The 19604-nt window shown below is 32.7% G+C and overlaps 1 long non-coding RNA gene across 3 annotated transcripts; it reads left to right on the top strand.

Annotated features, from left to right (window-relative positions):
• Positions 1 to 17175, top strand: LOC143054209 (uncharacterized). Of its 3 annotated transcripts, none has more exons than XR_012971598.1 (4): positions 1 to 87; positions 8003 to 8078; positions 12405 to 12820; positions 15473 to 17175. It is a non-coding gene; the product is annotated as an uncharacterized LOC143054209 (long non-coding RNA). The 3 variants fall into 3 exon arrangements; XR_012971599.1 differs by lacking the exon at positions 1 to 87 and adding an exon at positions 370 to 516; XR_012971600.1 differs by lacking the exon at positions 1 to 87 and adding an exon at positions 2792 to 2942.
• The last annotated feature ends 2429 nt before the right edge of the window (positions 17176 to 19604 follow it).

Below are 19604 nucleotides of genomic sequence, written 5' to 3'. Positions count from 1 at the left end.
CCTGAACTGGTTCCCTGATTGCATTTGGATAACAGACGTTCATCTATCGCACTGCATACATGTGTTGATGATCGTTGATCACTGACTGTAAGTGAGGGGGAGGACAGGGGGGACCCTTCTCCCTTCTCCCACCCCTCTTCTCCTTTCTCCTACCCCCGTTCTCCTTTCTCCCATTAGAATAAAACATCTCCTTTTGGAATATTTTTTCTTGAAATATTAGAAAAAATTTTAAAAGGAGAGATATTTAATTTTTTCTCCTTTCTCCAACTTTTTCTCCTTTCTCCCAGCCTTCCTCTCCTTTCTCCTTTCTCCTACCCCCTTTCTCCCTGTCTCCCTTACCCCTGTCCTCCCCCTCGTAAGTAGTAGAAGTTGAACTAAAAAAACAGTTTGAAGGTGAGGATGTTTGTTTCATCCACAGACCTGGTACCCGTCACCTATTCTGTAAACTCCACCTTTCTCAGACGAACCACTTCGGTTTGGAAATCCTCAGCTTACCTGACATGCAGCTAGTGACAGGTTAGCTGCGGAACCGTAGCTCCTTTAGGTCCTTATGTTATTTTTTGACTATTTACGGACCATAGATCGTCCGCAAATAGTCAAAAAATAACATAAGGACCTAAGAGCTACGGTTCCGCAGCTAGTGACAGGTATGAGGAAAATCTGGATTCAGAATATTTTTTGTCATTTGCTTGACCACAATAATGTCAACTGTTCAATGCTTATTAAATAGAGCAATAATTTCTCTTACACAGTTTAAAAAAAAAAACAATTTAAAATTCAGAAATAAAGTTATTCATTAAAACAATACATGTACTACAAAAATATAGACCTATTCAAGTACACCTTTGGCTTAATTAAGAAGTTACGCGTCAAGTCAGATACGATACCAATAGTATATTCACCTGTTACCTATTACCTTATCTGTACTTTTCGCATCTGACAGGCGCACCACCAAACGGTGTATTCAGGATTAATACATATGCTATATACACAGGTCATAATCACAATTCACAGGGTTGACACTACTAAATTGTCAAATTGTTACCTATTGTAGTATTTTAATCAGTAAGACTTTCTAAGATAACAATATACGAATACTAAAAATCTGGACTAAAAATAAGGCTTATAGGTACAGTTTTCAATTTGTTAGCGGGCATGACGTAAAACAGCGAATCAAAGAATTCAACTTTATTTATAACTAATACAGGACAATGCTGTTGATTAAAAAATACTCCATTCCAGGACCTTTTGTTTTCCAAATAATTAATATTACCAATAATTGATAAGTTCCAATTCGACGGGTTCAAACAGAGAGATTTGAAAGCAGAGAAAACTGTGTATCTTATAATCGGCATGACTTTATCAGATGACAATACTAATACTAAAATAAGGCTTGTGCATAGTTATATATACTTTAATTCAGTCATGGACCTGGGTTCTAGTTTAATTTAAAGTTCTGTAGGACTCTTTGTAAACAATAAATGCTGGCATAATTAACATAATACTTATTTTAGTGACTTAATCACAATGAAAATCTGTAATAGATCAACCTAATTAAAAGTCTCTGGTTTTTTTTTTACAAAAATCTAAGCTTTGCTTGCATACAACCCCTATTTTCTATTCGTTTTTTCTTTTTTTTCTACTCAATTCTACCATATAGTAACCGCCTTCAACAAAAGTAAGATGTTGTAATTGAGTTAATATTGATGCTTTGAAATTGAAGATTTGAAAGAGTCTACTGAAGTGCAATTTACAATGTTATCCGGTAGTTTAGATCACGCCATGCAAAAATGATTGTTTGTTTCCCCAATCCCTGCTGGGAATGAAGATGAAAAAAAAGAAAGAGTTGTTTTGGTTTTAAAATTGTCTGATATTTTTTATAAAGTGTTTAGTTTAAACAATATTTATTCAGATAAATCAACATTTAACAATATTATACAACATGCACAAAAGAAATAATTTGTATTATTGAATAGCAATATAATATTTCAAACAAAAAGTAACCAAAGGTTATATATATAGCGTGCAATAAATTCCAATATTGCACTAGTGCAATAAATCTTCAAAATTCATGACGTCATGCAATGTCTTTATCTACTGTGGATTCATTAATATTCTTTGGATATCAATTTCCGTGGTTTTCATGGGTACAGGCCTAGGTGAACCACAAATTTAAAAGTTCACAAAGAATATCAAATTTTCTCTATTAGATTGTATGCAGTTAAACTTTGCCAAAACCATGTTCTAAACAAAACAACACAGTGATAATTTAAACTTTTCAATAAAACATTACTCTGGACTTACTAACTATTATTATTGCATAGCAATATAATATTTCCCACAGATAGTAACCAAAAGTAATTTAAGTGTGCAATAAATCTTCAAAATTCATGAATTTTCGTTTAAACCAATTTTAACTTTCAAATATTATATTGCTATACAATAATAAGGTTATTGCATGAATATTGGGGAATATTGTCCCTTGTAGAACATATTTGATTGCACTCGCAATCTCATGCAATAACGTAATTCTACTCTAGACAATATTCCCCAATATTCATGCAATAACCCTATAATATTATTTTAATTTATCGGATGCTGTGAAAAAGTGTTCTTCAATTGGACATTATTTCATGAAAAAGTACTATTAAATTCTGTCCTACAAGGTTGACTTTCAATAAGTGGACTTTTTCACAGTGAAAGGTGTCCTTTAAAGGGAGATAATAAAAAATTCACTGATCATTAATTCTGCTAAGGTTTTTTTACCTATTCTGAATCAATTAAAGAAATTGAAAGATCTACTTCAATGGATCACAGCTTATTGGGAACCACAAGCACCAAATCTGAAGAAACTTCTTACATGAACAAAATTCAGTACACAGAAGGTGGCAGAAATACAAAAATGCAGGGATCCCAGATGTGGAATGTGCTAAATGCTAGAAGTGAGACAAAGTAAAACTCTGAAATCAGGCACAGCAATTAAACCAAAATTAAAGCATGAACGGGGCCTTTTATAGCTAACTATGCGGTATGGGCTTTGCTCATTGTTGAAGGCCATACGGTGACATATAGTTGTTATTGTCTCTGTCATTTTGGTCTCGTGTGGACAGTTGTCTCATTGGCAATCATACCACATCTTCTCTTTTATATGAACTGTAAATCATAAAAAAATATTTATTGTGCAACCTGTCCCACTTGTAATCATAAGTACATAGGTCAAACCAATAGGCCAATTGATAAAGTGAGAGTTCACAAAGTGACAGCAGATAAAGGACCCGTCAATTAGAAACTCTCCATGTTCAGGAACATTTTGACCAATGTTGAAAGGGAAAATATAAAGTATATCCCTTTTTAGCTCACCTGACCTGAAAGGTCAAGTGAGCTTTTCTCATCGTCTGTGCCGTCGTCGAGCTGCCCCTGAATTGGCAATTTTAAGGAAATTTTGCAGTTTTTGGTTATTATCTTGAACATTATTATGGATAGTGATAAACTGTAAACAGCAATAATGTTCAGCAAAGTAAGATCTACAAAAAAGTCTGCATGACCAAATTGGTCAGTTGACCCCTTAACGAGTGACTGCCCATTATAGTCAACTTTTGTCATTTTTTTCATAAATTTTTAATTGTAATTTTTACAAAAATCTCTTCTGAAACTTTTAAGACAAATTTAACCAAACTTGTCCACAATTATCATTTGGGTATCTAGTTTAAAAAATGTGTCCGATGACCTGCCCGGCGAACCAAGATGGCTGAAAATAGTACATAGGGTGAAATGCAGTTTTTAGCTAAAATCTCAAAAACCAAAGCATTTAAAGCAAATCTGACGAGTTCAATTTGTTCATTAGGGTCAAGGTCTATCTGCCTTGAAATTGCCAGACTAATCAGGCAACCTGTTGTTGGGTTGCTGCCACTGAATTGGTAATTTTAAGAAAATTTTGCAGCTTTTGGTTATTATCTTTAAAATTAATATTATTATAGATAGAGATAAACTGTAAACAGCAATAATGTAAAGCTAAGTAAGACTTACAAATTTAAGTCAACATCATGATGAAAATGGTCATTTGACCCCTTAAGGAGTTACATGTATTGTCCTTTATAGTCAATTTTTAACAATTTTCCTAAATTTTGTAAATCTTGTAAAATTTTACAAACTATTTTAACTACTGGGATAGATTCATGGGTTCATTATAGATAGAGACAATTGTAAGCTGCAAGAATGTTCAGTAGAGTAAGATCTGCAAATAATTACCATCATCAAAACAAAATTTTGTCATGAATCCATCTGTGTCCTTTGTTATACCCCCGCTTTAAAAAAAGGGGGGGTATACTGTTTTACCTCTGTCTGTCAGTCCGTCCGTCAGTCCGTCCGTCAGTCCGTCAGTCAGTCCGTCCCATTTTTCTCAGGAACTACACATCCACCCTTTCTGTAATTTGGTATCAACATTTATATATAAGTCAGCCATACCGTGTGATGCGTTTTCAGATTCATCACTTGACAACTTCCTGTTTACCGAACACTTGTCTGATTTTACACATGATAGCCAAGTTGAAAATTTTCGTCACATTTTTCTCAGGAACTACAATACAAGGATTTCTGAAATTTGGTTTCAGGATTTATATAAGTCAGCTATACCGTGTGATGCGTTTTCAGATTCATCACTCAACAACTTCCTGTTTACCGAACACTTGCATATTTTTACACTATTAATATTATCCACTTGCGGCGGGGGTATCATCAGTGAGCAGTAGCTCGCAGTTTCACTTGTTTATAATGATATGCACATAGACCAAGGTGGGCAACACAGGCTCTTTAGAGCCTCTAGTTTAAGATGTGGACCGAAGATAAAATTCCATGTGAAGCCAAGGAACCCTATTTTCTTGAACTGTATAAGCTGACTTTAAATAGGAAGTGAAATTTGGTCCGTAAATAAGATTCCGTAATCAGTCAGGGGACTTACTTAAACAAGTGATTTTCTAAATCACTGATTCAAGTAACATTATTTCCATAAAGGTTGGAAGTTAGAGTTGTCTTTCTTTAATAATCACCTATTTAAGTAGTACAAATTAATCACTAGAAGAAGTGATTTAATTTTATTGTAGCTTTAAATATAGAATACTAATGATCCAGGGACTAATTCATGTAATTATGTTTCAGAACCAACATCTGTGTTGTCTAGGATGACCAGGTCATTTCAGGTGATGACCTTGTACTGAATCTAGGATAATGACATAAAAATCACTTGTTTAAGTATCACACCTCAATTTCCTTCCCAAAAATCACTTCTTTAAGTATCATTTTTTTAATAACTCCCACTAATTTCAACACCCCACAAACAGTGAAATTTTTATTGAGAACAGTAGAATTTTATTACATAATCTGAAAGATGAAACCTTGAACTTCACAGGAAAAATACTCCCACTGCTGTGAAAAATCTTTTAAGAAAGTATCAGTGCATTATGAAAAGCCATTATTATAGCATTTTTTCAACTAAAATAGAATTTTCAGCTAAATCATAGCATCAAAGGCATAAACCTTGCTACTTAAAAGAAGCAAAAAGTTCATATTTTTTAATTTTACTAATTAAAAGATATTATTTAAACCTATTTGTTTAAAATTTTGAAAAAACTACAAAATCCCAATTTGTGACAAAACCTCAAATTTGCTACTCAAATAAGTGATTTAAAAATCACTTATTTCAGTAAGTCCCCTGACTGGTAATATATACAAACTACCGCATGTTACTATTAGGTAATGTCACAAGTTGTTACTAGTAACGATAACAGTTCTGTCTGATGAACTCTAGGAGATGCGGTGAAAGTGCTAACAGAAACAATGTTTGATTTATAACGGGATTTTTGTCAAGCCTGCAACTTTTGTTGCAGAAAGCTCGACATAGGGATAGTGATCCGGCGGCGGCTATGGCGGCCGCGGCATTAGCTTACTTCTTAAAAGCTCTATATAAGACCTGGATGCTTCATACTTTGTATATAGATGCCTCATGTTACGAAGTTTCCGTCAGTCACATGTCCAATGTCCTTGACCTCATTTTCATGGTTCAGTGACTACTTGAAAAAAAAGTTAAGATTTTTTGTAATGTTAAATTCTCTCTTATTATAAGTAATTGGATAACTATTTTTGGTATGTGCGTACCTTGCAAGGTCCTCATGCCCGTCAGACAGTTTTCACTTGACCTCAACCTCATTTCATGGATCAGTGAAAAAGGTTAAGTTTTGGCGGTCAAGTCCATATCTCAGATACAATAAGCAATAGGTCTAGTATATTCAGTGTATGGCAGGACTGTAAGGTGTACAAGTCCAACTGGCAGGTGTCATCTGACCTTGACCTCATTTTCATGGTTCAGTGTTTATAGTTAAGTTTTTGTGTTTTGGTCTGTTTTTCTTATATACTATATGCAATAGGTCTACTATATTTGGTGTATGGAATGATTGTAAGGTGTACATGTCTAGCTGACAGGTGTCATCTGACCTTGACCTCATTTTTATGGTTCAGTGGTCAAAGTTGAGTTTTGAGTTTTGGTCTATTTTTCTAATACTTTATGCATTAGGTCAACTATATTTGGTGTATGGAAATATTTTATGATCTATATGTTTGTTACACAGGTTTTATTTGACCTTGACCTCATTTTCACGGTCCATTGCTAAGTGTTAAGTGTTTGCGTTTTGGTCTGTTTTTCTTAATTTATAAGCAATAAGTCAACTATATTTGTTGTATTGAAGAATTGTTAGCTGAACATGTCTGCCTGGCATGGTTCATCTGACCTTGACTTCATTTTCATGGTTCATTCATGATTGATCAATGTTTCGTTTTCTTGGTTAGTGTTGAGTTTAAGTGACAGTTGTAATAAAGCTTTATATTTAGGTCTATCAACATAATATCAATGATTAGTAAAGAAGGCGAGACATTTCAGCGTTTGCACTCTTGTTTGTGCTTTTTATTTTTAAGCTATATATATATGTATGTTCTTTGAAAATTTCTTAATACATTATAGGTCATCAAAAATGTGTGTCATTAATATTTACATGTACTTGGGACCTTTTAAATGTTCACAACTGTTCTATTTGCTTAAAAGTAATCTGAAGCAATTTCTAGACATGCTTCTATCATCAAAGTAAAAAGCCTTGTGACCTAAATATTGATTAATATATAAGCTAAAAAAAAAAAATTTCATTAATAAAAAAATTTACAGATGATTAAGTATAAAACAATTATATATCTATTTCAAGGAAACTATAAGAATGTTTAAAATTTTAAAAAGTCACAGAATCTAAATAGAAAAATTGTAACTTTGCATTATTTGTTAAAGGGACACTCAGTGACAGTATGGACTCAGTTCATCATTATGATAGGAGCACATGTCCTGTGCATGCTGTGTATATAGTATAATAGATTTATTATGTCTAGTCTATCTTAAGTTTGGTTAAACTGCCTACTGGGAAAACATTATTACATGTTTACATTCCCAATTACTACTATTAGTCAATTATGTGTGAAAAATGTCAATTTCATGGGTTTTACTTACTTAAAGACAATAAAAATATAAAATTAGGGTAATATAATATTCCCCCAAAAAAATGAACATTGAGAAGTTCTCACTCTGATACACATTTCAAAGATCAATAAAATCATATATCTTTTATAAATTAGATGTGAGGACATGATGGGTAATTTATAAACTCTTTCCTTACTTAGAAAAAGCACCTGGTTTCCTTAAGAGCAGAACATTTCAGGGGGAGGATGCAGAGCCTCTATATATTTACCATTCTCCTGGATACTGATTTGTGAACATGTAAAAATAAGGCAGATAAATCACTCATGTAACCTCAACAACGATAGCGACAAATGTATAATTTTATTTACTTTTTTCAATTTCTCATTGATGTGATGTAAATTTTCTGTTAGAAACTCACATGACTGTCTATCTAAATTAGTGTGACAGTTGCACAAGACTGTTTTATCTTAATTTTGCAGATTTTTTTTCTAGGTGTACAACTGTGCAAGTATTGAACATCAGCTTGAAATGCAATGTGACCTAAAAGACAGCATAATAATGGACAGATGTAAGTAATGATAAAATAGTCAATGATATGGGAAATGTATGAAATTGTAAGAAAAAAGTAGACAGACATATTATTTTACACCTGTCCCTCCGTCGGTCAGTTAGCTATAGGTCAAAGTACAGCCTTCAACAATGAGCAAAGCTCATACTGTGTAGTCATATATATAAGCCCTGAAATTACAATTGTAAAACAATTCAGAACTAATGACCATAATATTAATATACAAACAAGAGTGCACACGCTGAAATGTCTCGCCTTCTATACTAACCATTAATATTATGTTGATAGTCCTAAGTATAAAGCTAAGCTTTAATACAACTGTCACATAAACTTAACATTAACCAAGATAACTAAACAAAGACCAATAAACCTTGAAAATGAGGTCAAGGTCAGATGAACCATGCCAGGCAGACATGTACAGCTAACAATGCTTCTATACAACATATATAGTTGACCTATTACTTATAGTTTAAGAAAAATAGACCAAAACACAAAAACTTAACACTGTGCAATGAACCGTGAAAATGAGGTCACGGTCAAATAAAACCTGCGCGACTGACATAAAGATCATAAAATATTTCCATACACCAAATATAGATGACCTATGGCATATAGTTTTAGATAAAAAGACCAAAACTCAAAAACTTAACTTTGACCACTGAACCATGAAAATGAGGTCAAGGTCACATGACATCTGCCCGCTAGATAGGTACACCTTACAATCATTCCATACAACAAATATAGTAGACCTATTGCATATAGTATGAGAAAAACAGACCAAAACACAAAAATTTAACTATAACCATTGAACCATGAAAATGAGGTCAAGGTCAGATGACACCTGCCAGTTGGAGATGTACACCTTACAGTCCTTCCATACACCGAATATACTAGCCCTATTGCTTGTAGTATCTGAGATATGGACTTGACCACCAAAACTTAACCTTGTTCACTGATCCATGAAATGAGGTCGAGGTCAAGTGAAAACTGTCTGACAGACATGAGGACCTTTCAAGGTACGCACATATCAAATATAGTTATCCTATTACTTATAATAAGAGAGAATTCAACATTACAAAAAATCTGAACTTTTTTTTCAAGTGGTCACTGAACCATGAAAATGAGGTCAAGGACATTGGACATGTGACTGACGGAAACTTCGTAACATGAGGCATCTATATACAAAGTATGAAGCATCCAGGTCTTCCACCTTCTAAAATATAAAGCTTTTAAGAAGTTAGCTAACACCGCCGCCGTAGCCGCCGCCGCCGCCGGATCACTATCCCTATGTCGAGCTTTCTGCAACAAAAGTTGCAGGCTCGACAATAAAATAACTAAAAACAAATATATAAATGCAACACAGCAACATACAACAACCACTGATTGTCCAGGTTCCTGACTTGGGACAAGCACAGAAGATGGCAGGATTAAACATGTCAACGGGATCCAAGCCCTCATAAAATCATGTATTTTAGATATTCTCCTCAAGAAAATCTGATACATGTATATCAGAAATGTAATTAACATCAACCATTGTCAACACTTTTAAAAGTTGTATTTAACTTTATTTGATTTATGCTTATACAAAGAAGATGTGGTATGATTGCCAATCAGACAACTCTCGACAAGAGACCAAATGACACAGAAATTAACAACTTAAGGTCACTGTACTGCCTTCAACAATGAGGAGCCCATACCACATAGTCAGCTATAAAAGGCCTCCAAATGACAAATGTAAAACAAGAAAACAAAAAACTAACTGCCTAATTTATGTACAAAAAATGAACAAAAACAAATATATCGTCGCTGTTATGCAAAAACCTTGTATCTCAATTTTTTGCGGAAATATTTTTATCGATGATTTAGAATTAAATATGTATGTTCCACTGTATGCGAGAATATCTGATCTTCTAACCAATCATTAACCCGAATTCTGACATGTGACGAAAAAGTGTAGTCGGATTGGTGAGACATTTTGTTGTGCGAAAATATCGTATCTCAAAAGAAAAACACTTTGCACGGCAGCTGACATTATTACAGGTACAGTTTTATCAATTTTAGGTTCTCAAAGCTAATATATTAGCTTAAAAATAATGAAAATACAATATAGGTGCAGAAATTTTTGATCGTCTTGGTAATTGATTGGTTAGAAGATCAGATATTTTCGCATACAGCAGAACATACACATTAAATTCTAAATAATCGATAAAAAGATTTCAGTTTTTACTGCCTGGTGTAAAATTATCAAAACCTTAGATACAAGGTTTTTGCATAACAGCGACGATATGTAACACATCAACAAATGACAACCACTGCATTAAAGGCTCCTGACTTGGAACAGGCACATACATTACATTGTACCTTAATATTTTAATTCACATATTGGTATAAAATCTATTATGTTTTTGTACGACCCAAATTTTTTTTTTGGATTGTATAATGGTATGATGTCGTGGTCGTCATCGTCCGAAGACACATTGTTTTCCGGATAATAACTTTAGTTTAAGTGATTAGATCTTTATGAAATTTTCTCAGAAGGTTCAAAGTACCACAAAAGGAAGGTTGGGATCAATTTTGTGGATGATGGTCCCAACTGTTTAGGGATTAGGGGCCCAAAACAAGCATTTTTCTAGTTTCAGGATAATAACTTAGTGTACAAGTATTTAAATTGCTCTAAAATTATAACTCAATGTTGAGACCACACGTAGAAGGTTATGATTCATTTGAGGGGTTATTGGGCCAAAGTTTAGGAATTCAGGGCCAAAAAGGGGCCAAAACAAGCATTTTTATAGAAGCTTCTCTTCTGTTAAGGGGTATGTTAAGGGGCATAAAAAGGGGAGGGGTTAACATTAGAACACTATGGGATTTTGTTTAAAAAAAAAATCAAATGACTTGAAAACTGTAAGTGATAAACCCATGCAGTCTTCAGAAATGATCACAGGACAATAAAACAAATCAAATGAAATATAGGGTCATGGGTGAGTCCCTGGGGGAAACCCCCACCCCCTTCAATTTGAGAATGTGCTATTATCTTGTAAACTGTCCAGACCCCCACCCCTAAACCATATATATTCCTGTATGGGACAATAAAACAAATCATATAAAATAAAAGGGAAGTCCCTGGGGGTCACCCCAACTCCTCTTGTTTGAGAACTTGTAAATGATCAAAATCCCCACCCCTAAACCATATATATTCTTGAATGGGACAATAAAACAAATCAAATGAAAGAAATGGGAATTCCCTAGGGGTCATCCCCACCCCCTCTTGTTTGAAAACTTACTTGTAAATGGTCCAGATCCCCACCCCTAAACCATATATATTCTTGCAAGGGACAATTAAACAAATGAAATGAAATAAAAGGAATTTCTCTGGGGTTAACCCCCACCACTCTTGTTTGAAAACTTGTTAACCATCCAGAACCCCACCCCTAAACCATATATATTCTCGTATGGGACAATTAAACAAATCAAATGAAATAAAAGGGAAGTCCTTCAGGTTTACCCTCACCCCCTCTTGTTTGAGAACTTGTAAACAGTTCAGATCCCTACCCCTAAACCATATATATTCTTGAATGGAACAATTTAACAAATCAAACCAAATATAGGGGGAGTCTATGGGGTTACCCCACACCCTTTTGTTAGAATACTTGTAAACAGTAGAGATCCCCACCTCTAAACCTTATATATTCTTGTATGGGATAATAAAACAAATTTATTACATTTGTTACAATGAATTACATTGATTTCCCAGTTAGATAAAAACCGATAGTTTCACATGTGAAATGAACGTGGTTATTTCACTCTCTGACGTCATACAACAATAAGCGTTGTCAAGACGTTGATAACGTCGGATCAAAACAAATTGTCAATGCGTAGGAAAAAGATATAGTTCCTTACATTTTCTTCGTTAATTTCATAAAAAAAAACCATTGCCAATGTAATAAAAAGAATAACTAATCGCCGTATTTGAATATCAAAAATAAGACAACTTGTGACCGAACGCCGCTATGGATTAAACTCGTGCTCCGCACTCGTTTAATCCATGCGTCGTTCGGTCACGCGTTGTCTTATTTTTGATATTCAAATACGGCGATTAGTTATACTATAACTAATAAATTATGGGACCATGGAAATGGCTAATTATGGGAGCTTTGTTTGGGAGATTTCATAACAGCATCCTGTTACAATTACTTCTTGTTTATTACATATTTTAGTGTATTAAAGTAATTATACTGCTTTGACCTTTCAAAATTCTTTGAAAGCTATATCTCTTTAATGGATAAATAAATGAAACTAGTCAAGAACTCAACAGATAATTTTTTTCAGGTTCTCTGATTGTAAGTACCTGTTGGCCACACACATGAATACTCTCACAGATCCTGCATTCAGCTAAATATCAGAAAAATTAAGAACAAAGGAAAATATGCTGAAACTGTACAGTCACTGGTCAGGATTATTTCAGAAGTGCAATTATAATACAATATATATATGTTACTGGTTAATTTCTATGATTTGTAAATTTAAACAACACACAGAGGCTTTGCATTATTGTTTTACAAGAAAGACACCAAAAGATGCAGTCAACATTTATCATTTTTATCAAAATACGCCCAGGAAAAACCATGGGTACACTTAGCTTGAAAGATGGTGCTTTCATACCAAAATTGCCTGGAAGTAAAAGAAATAAAGAACCAAAATTCATGTCAGCAATCAGGGGATAAGATGAAAGAATACAGAATAAGGTACTGTCATGTTCAGTCTTTATAAGAGTCCTGATGCTCTATATATACAAATGTATATGCATTTTGTTATGCCCCGTCATAGCGGTGGGGGCATTTAGTTTTATCCTTGTATGTTTGTACATAATATTAGATTTAAGAAGATGTGGTATGACTCCCAGTGAGACAACTCTCCATCCAAGTCACAATTTGTAAAAGAAAAACCATTATAAATAGGTCAAAGTACAGTCTTCAACACATGTACAGAGCCTTGGATCACACCCAACAGTAAGCTATTATTATTTTAAAAAAAATTACTAGTGTGCAACCAGCTTTGAAACATTAAACCAAAGGTTTATTCTATATAAAAAAAGAAAAAAGAGAAACACTTATAGTGCATGATTTTCTCACTTTGTTGAAGACCCATTGGTGGACTTTGGTTGTTGTCTGCACTTTGGTCGGGTTGTTGACATATTCCCCGCATTTCCATTCTCAATTTTATTAAGAAGTTATTGAACTTTATTCTTTGAAAATGTGAAGGAGGTATCATGTGCACATGGCGAATCTGTTTATTTGTTTTAGTTCACTATAAACTTAAGTTTGCTTAACCAAATGTACTGAAACTTATACACAATGCTTATAACCACAAAACTCAGATCAAGTACTCATTTGGGTACTGTGTGTCACTTTTACCATTCTTAATTTATGACCCCTTAAAATGTTATATGCAAGCAGGGGCATAATCTGTGTCCCATGGACCCATTCACCATTTATTTATTCACAGAATTTTGAAAGGAATAAATTATCCATGATGTTCATATAGATAAAACATATATTGTTTCAAGAATTTTTATCTGTTTATTACAGATGAAACGAAACTCTAACAACATGAACAACACAAAAAATAACTAAATAGCATAGATGCAGTTTTGACCTATATCATGTATATTTATATAAAAATAATGATGATTGCCAATGAGACAACTATCCACCAAAGTTTGAATAAAGTGGATATAAGCAGTTTTAGGTAACTGTACACCCTTATGAATGATAAAAACCTGTACTGTACATATAGTCCGCTGTAAAAGGTCCCGACAAGAAAAAATATGAACAAAAACATTTGAGAAAACTAAAGGCCTAATTTATATAATTTACAACAAAACAAGTAGCGAAAATCAAATGTATAACATAAGTAAACCAACGACTTATGGAATTACTGGCTCCTGACTTGGGACAGGCACACAAAGAATGTGGCAGGTTAAACAAATTTTTGGTTGCTCAAACCTCCCCTAACCTGGGACAGTGGTGTTACAGCACAACATAAGAACAAACTATAAAAATCAGTTGAAAAGGTTTCATCATATTTGTATAGGTCAACTGTCTTGAAATGATCAACAAGTGATTGTAGAATTGAATAACCAAAAACACACAAACATCTACTGTCAACACCAAATTCCCCTAAACAAAAGCTTTAAGGGGGATCGCAGGCATAAAACAATTTTTGTTTTTAAACATAGAATTTTGCTATTTTTTTTCTAGAAAAAACTTTATATCCTATACTTAAATAGGAAATAAAAGTATAGGGTCACTGTTCATTAAAGCTCACAATCTGCCTTCGAAAGAAGCATGTATTTTTTGCTAAGTACCTTTTACTGTAGAACTAAAACATGTAATAGGACAAAATGTAAGAGGAAAAAAATGTAATTTCAAAATATAAAGAACTAAATTACAGAAATTGCTTAAATTTTACAATAGTACAGCTTATTTTGAGAAAAAATAATGAAAAATATAAGTCACCCATCAGTTGAAAAAGATGTTTCAGTTTTAATGCCAAAAAATTGCATTTTTTCATCTAAGGGAGATAATTTAGAGCTTTTTCAGTGGTATAAACATTTCAAAAATCATCTGGGGCCAAAACAAATAGATTTTTTGGTTGATGTTTGTACCATATATTAACCTCTAATAGTATATATTTAAGAAATAAAATTTGTAATGAAAAAAAAAATGTTTAAATTTTTGCTGAATTTTTATACCCTCATGCATCCTTAAGATACAACTTTATGTGACAGGAATGGTCTTGACTTGGGAAAGCCACATGCAAACTCAATGTTGCTCCCCTTGTAAATCTCGATCAGTCTTTTTAAAAAGAAAAAAAGTAAACATAAAAGAATGCAGGTTGTCAGGAACATTCAATTGAAGAAAGGGAAAAGAACACAACTTTACACTAAATAATTTTGAAAACTTATTGCCTATACTATCTTTACTGATAACAGACTGAGCCAAAAATGTTTTCATCTACTAGTACGGACACTAAATATCAAAACTTGTGCCTTTATAACTATATGAAGTTTTGAAAATATTCAATAGTCCGAATCAATATTTACTAGTCTGGGGCATTGGACTAGTGGCTAACAGTGCAGACTGTGATAAAAAATTTCAGAAACATTATGTACATTATGATCATTGTGATTGTGTTAAACATCAGACAATTAAGGCAATCAAAATGGTCAGAGGGGGCAAAGAAGTTTTGTTAAAAATGTCAAATGGTTATAGTCTCAACCTATCAACATGATCAAAATTGTTGATTTCACAGTTAATATTTACTTTTAGCATGTTCAGCGGAATAGAATGTTTTTGTTATATTTTATTAAATGTTAATTTACTTTGTTCTTATAGGCAGGAGTGAAAGGAAGAAAAAACAAGGCATCAGTAAAGAAGCAGATCAATTTATATTGATATGTAATAATTCCAACTGAATATGTTACAAACATTGCACATGCTATGAAGATTTATTCCTATGTATACTATGATTTGTAGTTATCTTTTATTGTATGCTTTTGTAATATTATAAAGTACTGCTACATGTATTTTTATATTTTGCTGTGGAGAATATCAAAGAAATTTAGAAAAATATAATTAAAGATAGTTTCTTCCATGTTTTCTGTGACAAAAAAAAATGTGCAATTAGGAAAATGAAATGAGGCTACATTATTGAATATTTTTGAGTTTGAGTTTGAGGGTTTTTTTTTCATTCCTATTTTAAAATTTCATTAGCATTTGAATGAGTTGAAACTAGTTTTTATCAATTATTTTGTTTTCAAGATGTACAACAGTACAGTAGGTAAAGGTTTTTTGTACAATAGTTTACTATTATGTTATGGTCACTCAAATAAACTTGAAACTTTGTACTTTCAAGTGTTCATTATGAAGTCAGTATTTTTTAAACAATTACAAATAAGTTACTGAACATGGAAATCTGATTGTGGAAGAAGGGTACAATGTGTTATGGACGCATATCTCAATTGCCCTCCTCACCAGCCTCTCAGTAATGGAATTTTGACTTTGAAAATTTCCTTAGTTTACACTGAAATATTTGTGATAACTGGGTTAGTTCAGTTTTAGGAGAACCAGGGGTATTTTATATGCAGTTAAATAAGCTTTTGGACAATACATGTGCTTGGGTATTTTAATAATCCTGAACCTTAAATCATAGTTTTATAACTTGCAATCTTTTGCAGTTTACATGTTAAAGTTTATGCTTAGGCCAGTTTAAAATCAACCTCTTATAAATTGGATTTAGAGGAGGCCTAAGAACCCCTTTTTGTGGGACAAATTGGCCTGATATTATATTTAGAAAATTACTGAAGCATGACAAAAGGGATGCAATAGAGAGCAACCTTAATATTTCTAAGAAAAGTAATGAAAAATGTGGTCATAAAAAAATACATATTTTTTTCAGTTAGAAACATATTTTTTATGAATCAAAATTTTTATGAATCAAAATTTTTATGAATCAAAATTTAAAAAAATAAATTTATGTAAAAACTTTTTTTAGATGTATCAACATTTTGTGTTGTAAAATCTTAAACATTTTGTTTTTTTGGGATTTTTCCCAAATATGTTTCAGAAATCAAAATGCATTATTTCTGCTTGTAGATTTTATTTCGGGATTTTTCCCGAAATGGGTAACAAAAATCTATGTAACAAGTGAGTGCCTGATATTAGATTTATATTTTTCGGGATTTTTCCCGAAATGTGAAAAGAAATTATTAGTCGTTATGTCTAGCATATACACTTGAATTTTCGGGACAAATCCCGAAATATTTGAAGACTCTGTGTGCATATTTTGTAGTAGGTTCATTTTTGTCGGGATATTTCCCGAAATGTGTTTCAGATATTTTTGTTGAAACGCTCTGCCAACATATATGTTATAAATAATAATGTTGAAAATGATTTCGGGATATTTCCCGAAAAAATAGTTGTCACATACAGCTTAACTACAAATATTTTGAAACTTTCATATATTTTCGGAAATTTCCTGAACATTAAATGTAAATTTTATCAGTTTTAAGAATAAAAACATGGAATATTGTAAAAAAGGTGTGTTTCTTTATGAAATTTGCATTCAATTATGGTTAACATTGAAAAAGATTAGAAAAAGGAATAAAATGGATTTTACTCTTTTAAAATAGAGTCTGTTTATAAACATTGTCTTTTATTATATGCATATATATTATGATAAAATTGAGAATGGAAATGGGGAATATGCCAAAGAGACAACAACCCGACAATAGAAAAAAACGTATTTCTGAAGATTTTGTTTTATCTTTGCATACAACGTATAATAAAGCAATTATAATCAATGTAACACTTATCAATTCAAAATTTTTAAAAGTTTTTAAATGTTAGTTTTGGAGGAATTTTGATTAAAGTTTGATTTAAAATTCTAAATCTTCTAAATTTTTTGGACCGAACATTGCAAGTCAAGAGTTTAAACGTGTCTTTTGTTATATGACTATATTATATTATATATTTGTGAAGTTGTTTTCATCAAATAAAAAAAAATAAAAGGGGGGAAGAGAAGGGTACCTATAAAGTACGAAACGGATGAAAATTGGAAAGAATCAAACGAAACAATACAAAATGAAATGAACAGTCATATATAATGAAAATATAAGGTATAAAATTAACCAAGAGGCAAATAGTTGAATTAACGTAAACGGTTAAATTCATAATCAAAGTCAATTTCTCAAAAGTGGAGAACGTATTTCAAAGCAAGAAACACAGCTCTGGTTCTGATAATTCTAAATTAGAAATAAAAAGCATTTTTCAATTACAAAATAAATGATTTTAAGAAAAGACATTTTTTAATAAATTGGACATTACACGAAATAACAGTATCCTGTTTTTTTTCTATTTTAGATTTTGCATCTATTGAAAAGATAAACTTCTTAAAATGTTTTTACGGATATACCTAAAAGGTGGAATTTTTTTTAAATCAACTATTTAAGATTGATACATTAAGTTGAAAGAGCATTAGTAAGGAGTCAAAATAAGCTAAAAATATTGATAGGTTATGACGGTTGTTATCGAGACTAGATCACACCCGTGAATTCGCAGGTCCGTACCTGAGTTAAAGATCATATGCTCTATTTTTAGCCTCGATTTTTAGAAGTCATATTGTTGTTTGGTGAAATCAAACACCAAGCTGATTATAAGGTGCACAGTTATGTCCAATAACAAAGTACATGAGTAGCTTGTGGCCATTCATACGATTAAACATATAACATACAGTACATTTAGTTCTACCTAAGTCCTTGTAATATTATCCTGGCTACAAGCTTAAACCTGGCTACAAAAACATAGTTTATTTTACTTTTAAATTCACCGCGTGTAGCAGTGTAAGATACTGTAACATATCAACAACATTCCTACTTTCGAGGTTAATACAAAAGAGGGATGAAAGATACCGAAGGGACAGTCAAACTCATAAATCGAAAATGAACTGACAACGCCATGGCTAAAAATGAAAAGGACAAACAAACAAACAATAGTATACATGACAGAACATACAAAACTAAAGAATAAACAACACGAACCCCACCAAAAACTAGGGGTGTTCTCAGGTTCTCCGGGAGGGTAAGCAGATCCTGCTACACATGTGGCACCCATCGTGTTGCTTATGTGATAAAAAATCCGATAAATACTCTAATTCGGTAGGCCACATTCATGACAGGGAATGGGATTGTAGTTACGACATAAGGAACATATCCGATATCATTTGTGAAACGGTTATTCCATAACGGTTAACCAACTCGTGATGGCGTCCGTAAAATTTACGTAGGGATGATTTCAACTTCACCATTTGGAACTCTTGGTTTAATAGCTTCCTTGTGAGCAGCAACCCTCTATCAAGAAAATCATGATAGGAAATGCAAGCACGGGAATATCGTATCAATTGGGAGATATATACCACGTATGCAGGTTCTTCTGGAATTTTGCTACTTAGAAATGGAAAGTTCACAATTGGAAAGCTGAAATCATCTCTTTTGTCGTAAAGTTTTGTTTTCAACCGACTCTCATTGTCAATTTCTATATGTAAGTCAAGATATGAGACCGACTTAACGGTATCTTTAGTATCCTTTATATCTAGTTCGATGGGATAGATGCGTTCCATAAAGTCACCAAATTATTTAGTGAAAGAACAATGTTCATTGCGACAACATGGATCAGTTTTCATTCCGAACCAATACTTGGAACTACTATCAATGATATACCGCTATATATGATCGTTAAGTAATCGATGAAAAATGAAGATAACACGTTAAAAAATCCAGGACTCCGAAGTGCATTTGTGGATTTAATTTCCTCATGAATGACCAAAAGCCGAGTATTTGAAGGCCAATAGTTCATAAGAACAGCAATAGCTGATTAAAAGTTAAAGATGATTGTTCAGAATTGTACGTTCAATAATTTCATCTGCCGACATGATTGCAGATAATAAAAAAAACCTACAAACAAATATGAG

The sequence above is a fragment of the Mytilus galloprovincialis genome, chromosome 12, assembly GCF_965363235.1.
Source record: "Mytilus galloprovincialis chromosome 12, xbMytGall1.hap1.1, whole genome shotgun sequence".
NCBI classification, from domain to species: domain Eukaryota; kingdom Metazoa; phylum Mollusca; class Bivalvia; order Mytilida; family Mytilidae; genus Mytilus; species Mytilus galloprovincialis.
This window is presented reverse-complemented; position numbering and strand designations above follow the sequence as displayed.